Source organism: Pinus tabuliformis, chromosome 9 (assembly GCF_031772625.1).
Source record: "Pinus tabuliformis cultivar Carrire ecotype Pingquan chromosome 9, CPIR1, whole genome shotgun sequence".
NCBI classification, from domain to species: domain Eukaryota; kingdom Viridiplantae; phylum Streptophyta; class Pinopsida; order Pinales; family Pinaceae; genus Pinus; species Pinus tabuliformis.
In genome coordinates, this window is record NC_142307.1 from 1,890,874,774 (window position 1) to 1,890,881,393 (window position 6,620).

Consider the following 6,620-nt stretch of genomic DNA (forward strand, 5'->3'; position numbering starts at 1 on the left):
GGAGAAGATGGAAAATGAGAGAAGGTTGTAGCCTTCTGCAGGTTGAAGCCTACAGAGTGGTATAAGGCTGCACCAATATAGAAACATTGTAAAAAGAAGTTTCTTATTAAAGGAAGATAGAGATGAATTGCAGTAGGTGGTTTTCACCCACATTGGGTTTCCACCTTATATCATGGTGTTCATGTTTGCTTCTTATGTGTGATGATCTATTCTATTTTACTGCACCTGTTTATTGTTCATATGGTTAATAATGTTCTGATGCACTCATTGAAGATCAACTAACTGAATCATAAGTTTACTGAATATACGCTAGTTGCATTAAACACAGCTGCGTATATATGCGGGTATCCTTAACTGAAGTAGCGTATATGAATCTGAGTATGAAAATGAAAAAGTGTTTGATTTGATAATACTGATTCACCCCCCCTCTCAGTACTATTTCCAACATAGTTTCCTGTGCATAGTTTTCAGATCCGAAGGTGGTAACTCTGACACATGGCATGACGTAAAAGTTTTGTCTTCTACAACATTATATAATCAGGTCATCTTAGGATCTTGGTCATAACTCTTTCTTGGAGAATCAAATTCTGATCAGACTTGTGGGGTTAAAAAGTGGACTCAGAGGGCTACTGCAAGAGACAATTTCAGAACTTGGAGATCTGAAAGTACAAAGTTACATTCATTTCAATATCACGTTGATGAAATCAAGAAAAGGAGATATGAGGAAGTTTGATGGAAAGGATCCAGTAAATTGGATACTGCAGATGGAGCAATTTTTTGATCCACATGGTGTACCACTGTTACAAAAGGTATGTATTGAATCTTCATATTTAGAACCAGATCAATTTTTATGGTATAAAGTGCTTTGTTCTCGTAAAAAACTTGTTACATAGTCAATTTTCACGAAGGAAATGATAGCACATTATGAGAATACAAAGAGCAACACCTTCTTTAGAGCAACACCACAACAATTGGAAGAAAAAAGAGAAAAAGGGCTTTGTTACAAAGTGGAAAGAAAAATTATGGCAACAAGGAAGTCTACCCCTCACAACTATAAAGATGGAAGTTTTGTTTCTCCTAGCCTTCCACAACCTACAAGGATTACAACACAATGATTGGAAGAAAAAAGAGAAAAAGGGCTTTGTTACAATTGTGATAAAAAATACATTAAAGGTCATAAGTGTGCTGAGAAGAAATTATTTTACATCGATTATGGAGAGGAGGAAGAAAAGGATCAAGAAACCTCAAAAGAAGAGTATATACGCCAAGAACCAACCCCAAAGAAAGATGAAATGAATCCAACCATATCTTGTAAAGCATTGGAAAGAATTACCACTCCTAAAACTCTCAAGATAGAAGGACATATAAAGAAGAAAAATGTTCAAGAAGTGAAAGATCACATCGAGAAAGAAGAAATGAATCCGACCATATCTTGTAATGCATTGGATGGAATTACCACTCCTCAAACTATCAATATAGAAGGACATATCAAGAAGAAAAATGTTCAAGAATTGAAAGATCACATCGAGTCTCAAGAAATCAACCCGACCATATCTCGTAATGCATTGCAAGAAATTATGTTGGGTCCCTATAATACTAGTGATTACCCCATTACTATTGTAGTTATACCCCTTATTTATATTGTTGTGCCCCTATTACCCCCATATTGTTATTTCTGTGCCCCATAGAATCCCTCTATTGTTATTTTTGTGGCTTTATATTATTATTGTTAGGTCGGCTGGATTATATTGTGACTCCTTAGACTCCTATATATAGAAAGGAGGTTTTGTCATTTGTATCATCCAAGAATTGTTCATTTATGTAATGTAAAGGAGGTTGCCCCCTCGAAGAGGCTGAATTCTAAGGCGTGGATCTCTCTTTTCTATCTTTTTGTGAGCTGGTTTCATAACATTTGGTATCAGAGCTTTGGATTCTAGGGTTTCGCTGCTCCAAACAGGTCATCGTGGCATTTTCGCTATAACTTTTTTTCTGTGACGTTTCAGAAGTCGCAAAAAAAACCCATTTGAGAAGAATTGGCGCTGAACCTTGGGTCCGAATTTCAGAGCTTTTCGCGCGATATTTTCGGAGATATGATCTGAGGAAGTTGGTCTTTTTGCAGACTCCTGAATTACATTCAAAACAGGTGACCTGGGGAAAATCGTCATAACTTTCTCTCTGAGGATCGGATTGAAATTTCGTAAAAGGTACAGAAAGAGGACGGACTGTAGTTTCTTGTATGTGTGTTTCAGATTCAAAGGTTGAAACAGTGACTCGTGGCACGTCGTACAAGTTCGCTCTACTGAACCAGTCTAAAAGCAAGTCACTGTGGGAGATTTCACATAACTCTTCCTTGGAGAATCCAATTTGGCTCAGACTTGTGGCATTGGAAAGAGGACGCAGAAGGCTACTACAGGTAGCAATTTCAGAACTGGATGATCCGAAATTACAGAGATACATCAGATTCAATATCAGGCTTCTATAAAGTGAAAAAAGGTGTGTAGTTTTTTTTTAATTTTTGTGTAAGCTTGGTTTAACGGAATTCAAAGGGCATAGTAAAGCATTATTATCGGTAACTGATGCCCCGAGGAAAGAAAATGCAAACACCTAGTAAGGAACCTGAAAGCTCTAGCATGACTCATGAAGAAGAGGAAGAAATGCTACATGATATATCAAAATTACAAGAACAAGTGCAACAAATGTCACGCTCACAAAAGCTAACAGAAGCTAAGATAAGTGGCGTGGAATCTAAGATAAATGGCGTGGAATCTAAGATAAAGGGCATGGAAGCTAAGATGGATGGCATGGAAGCTAAGATTGACGCTAAATTTGATGGCATGGATGATAAGATGGATGAATTGAAGAAGTTGCTACAAGAAAGGGTCACTAATGGTGAAAAGGTAGTAAAGGAAACTCATGATGAGAACAAAAGAAATGTTAATCATGATTCCATAGACTCTAATGTTGGATCGAAGACTCACCATATTCCAAAAATCGATATGAGGAAGTTTGATGGCAAGGATCCCGCCACATGGATATTACAGATGGAGCAATTCTTCGATCTCAATAATGTGCAAAACACACAAAAGGTACGTATGGCAACTTTATATTTGGAACCAAATCAGTTTGTATGGTATCAATGGCTTTGTTCTCGTAAACAATTTATCACTTGGGCAATTTTTACGGAAGAATTGATAGCACATTATGAGGATACAAAAAGCAACACTTTTTTTAGCCAATTGATAAGTCTCAAACAAAAGGGTTCAATAATGGAGCACATTGAGGAGTTCCAAAAATTGAACATAAGGGTAAAAGATATTCCAGAGGAGCATAGGATTGATGTGTTCATAGGGTCTTTAAAGGATAATATCCAACATGATGTTCGCCTTTGGGAACCTGATTCATTAGAGAAGGCATTCAGGTTAGCAAGAAAAATGGAAAGCAAAATTATGGCAACTAGGAAGCATACCACTCACAACTATAAAGACGGAAGTGTTGTTGCCCATAGTCTTCCACAACCTACAAGGTTGACACCACAACAATTGGAAGAAAAAAGAGCAAAAGGGCTTTGTTACAATTGTGATAGCAAATACACAAAAGGTCATAAGTGTGCTGAGAAGAAATTATTCTACATAGATTGTGAAGAGGAAGAAGAAAAGGAGCAAGAAAGGTCAAAAGAAGAGGATATATTCCAGGAACAAAGCCTAGATGAAGAACAAATAAATCCGACCATATCTTGTAATGCATTGGCGGGAATTACCACTCCTCAAACCATCAAGATAGAAGGACAAATCAAGAAGAAAAAGGTAATAGTGTTGATTGATTCAGGAAGCACCCACAATTTTATTCATTGTAGGGTAGCAAAAGAATTGAATTGCTTCCTATATCCAGCACCAGAGTGTCAAGTGATGATTGCAAATGGAGGAACAATAAATTGCTCTGGAAAGTGCCATAATATCAAGCTATCCATGGGAGAATATGTATTGACTAGCCCAATGCTTTCCATTCCAATGGGAGGTGCTGATGTTGTACTAGGAGTCCAATGGCTACAATCCTTGGGTACAATAGCTTTTAATTTTCAAGAACTTTTCATGAAATTTTCTGTGGAAGGAAAGGAAGTTGAATTAAGGGGTATTGCAGGGAAACCAGGAAAGATAATCAGCTCTAATGGCATGACAAAGCTTCTAAAAAAGGAGCAAAGAGGTGTAATTGCACAATTATGTTCGCTAGATGTTTCCACATTGGAATCATCTATTTCTCCAGATCTCCAAAAAGTCCTGGACAATCATTCCAAGGTATTTGAGACTCCCAAAGGTCTCCCACCTATGCGTGATCATGATCATGCTATTCATCTGATTCCAGGAAGTGTTCCTCCAAACATCAGGCCGTACAGATATCCCTATGTCCAAAAAAGTGAAATTGAACGTATGGTTGCAGAAATGCTAGAGGCTGGTATAATTCAACCGAGTCAAAGTTCTTTCTCAGCTCCAGTAGTATTGGTGCACAAGAAGGATGGATCATGGCGCATGTGTCCGGATTATAGGGAGCTCAACAAGCTCACTATTAAAGATAAGTTCCCCATTCCTGTCATTGATGAATTACTGGATGAATTGCATGGATCAATTTACTTCACCAAGTTGGATCTTCGTTCGGGATATCATCAAATCAGAATGAAGATTGAAGACATTCCGAAAACGGCATTTAGAACTCATGAGGGTCATTATGAATTTTTGGTCATGCCTTTTGGCCTTACCAATGCACCTTCAACATTTCAAGGTTTGATGAATTCAATTTTCAAACCATTCCTTAGAAAATTTGTGTTAGTATTTTTTGATGATATACTAATCTACAGCAAGTCTTGGAAGGATCATGTTGAACATGTTGACAGGGTGCTACAACTATTGGAGGAGAAACAATTATATGCAAAAAGATCCAAATGTTTCTTTGGAGTCCAGGAGGTGGAATATTTGGGTCATATTGTATCTCATGAAGGAGTTAAGGTAGACCCTAGCAAAATTAAAGCCATTAAGGAATGGAAAATCCCCACATCCATAAAGCATCTGCGAGGATTTCTTGGGTTGACAGGGTATTATCGCAAGTTTGTTAAGAATTATGGGAGAATAGCAGCACCTCTAACAACATTATTGAAGAAAGATTCATTTTCATGGACTCCGGAAGCAACAAAGGCCTTTGAACATCTTAAAGAGGCAATGTGCCAAGCACCGGTCTTAGCTACACCGGACTTCACAAAAACCTTTATTGTGGAATGTGATGCTTCAGGAAATGGAATTGGTGCTGTTCTAATGCAAGATGAAAGACCCATTGCTTTTGAAAGTCGTCCAATCAAGGGAAAGTTTTTAAGCAAAGCTATTTATGAGAAGGAAATGTTGGCAATACTCCATGCACTTAAGAAATGGCGACCCTACCTAATGGGAAGACACTTCAAGGTAAAAACGGATCATGATAGCCTTAAATACTTTTTAGAACAAAGATTATCCTCTGAAGAGCAACAAAAGTGGGTCACAAAGATGTTGGGTTATGACTTTGAAATCATCTACAAAAAAGGGAAGCAAAATGTGGTGGCAGATGCACTCTCAAGAAAGGATGAGGATGTGGAAGCATTGTTGTGTGCCATTTCTATTATCCAACCAGATTGGATAAACGAAGCAAGGGAGGAATGGAAGAATGACGAAGAAGTGTGGGCACTTATTCGAAAGCTACAACAAGATTCCAGTACTTCTGATACATTTAGCTGGCAAAATGATTCGTTATGGTACAAAGATCGCTTATACCTCTGTAAGAATTCCCAGCTAAAACAAAAGATTCTTATGGAATTGCACACTTCTCCCTTAGGAGGGCACTCAGGATTTTTAAAAACTTACCACAGGGTTAAGAAGGAATTTTTTTGGGATGGCCTTAAATCAGATATTCAAAAGTTTGTGGCGGAATGTTTGGTTTGCCAACAAAATAAAGTTGAAACAATTAAGACACCGGGTCTATTACAACCTTTATCCATTCCAAGCCAACGTTGGGAGGAGGTTTCAATGGATTTTATCACAGGTTTACCCAAGTCTGAGGGAAAGAGTGTCATCATGGTGGTAGTTGACAGACTTACCAAGTATGCACACTTTTGTGCATTATCACATCCATTTAAAGCCAGTACAGTTTCTACTGCATTTATGGAAACAGTTCAAAAGCTACATGGAAACCCAAAGATTATTGTAAGTGACAGAGATCCCATTTTCACTGGAAATTTTTGGACAGAATTATTTTCTTGTCTTGGTACTCAGTTAGCTCATAGCTCATCTTATCATCCTCAATCTGATGGGCAAACTGAGATAGTAAACAAATGTTTGGAAGGATATCTTCGTTGCTTTGTATCTGATAAACAGACACAATGGGTCAAATGGTTGCCTCTGGCTGAATGGTGGTATAACACTTCCTTCCATACAGCAACAAAAATGACCCCATTTATGGCACTTTATGGGTATCAACCACCATCCATCACATCATATTTAAGAGAAAATTCTAAGGTTCAGGCAGTGGAACATCACATCGAACATCAACAACAAGTCCTCCAACTCTTAAAGGATAACCTCGTGTTGGCACAAAATAGAATGAAA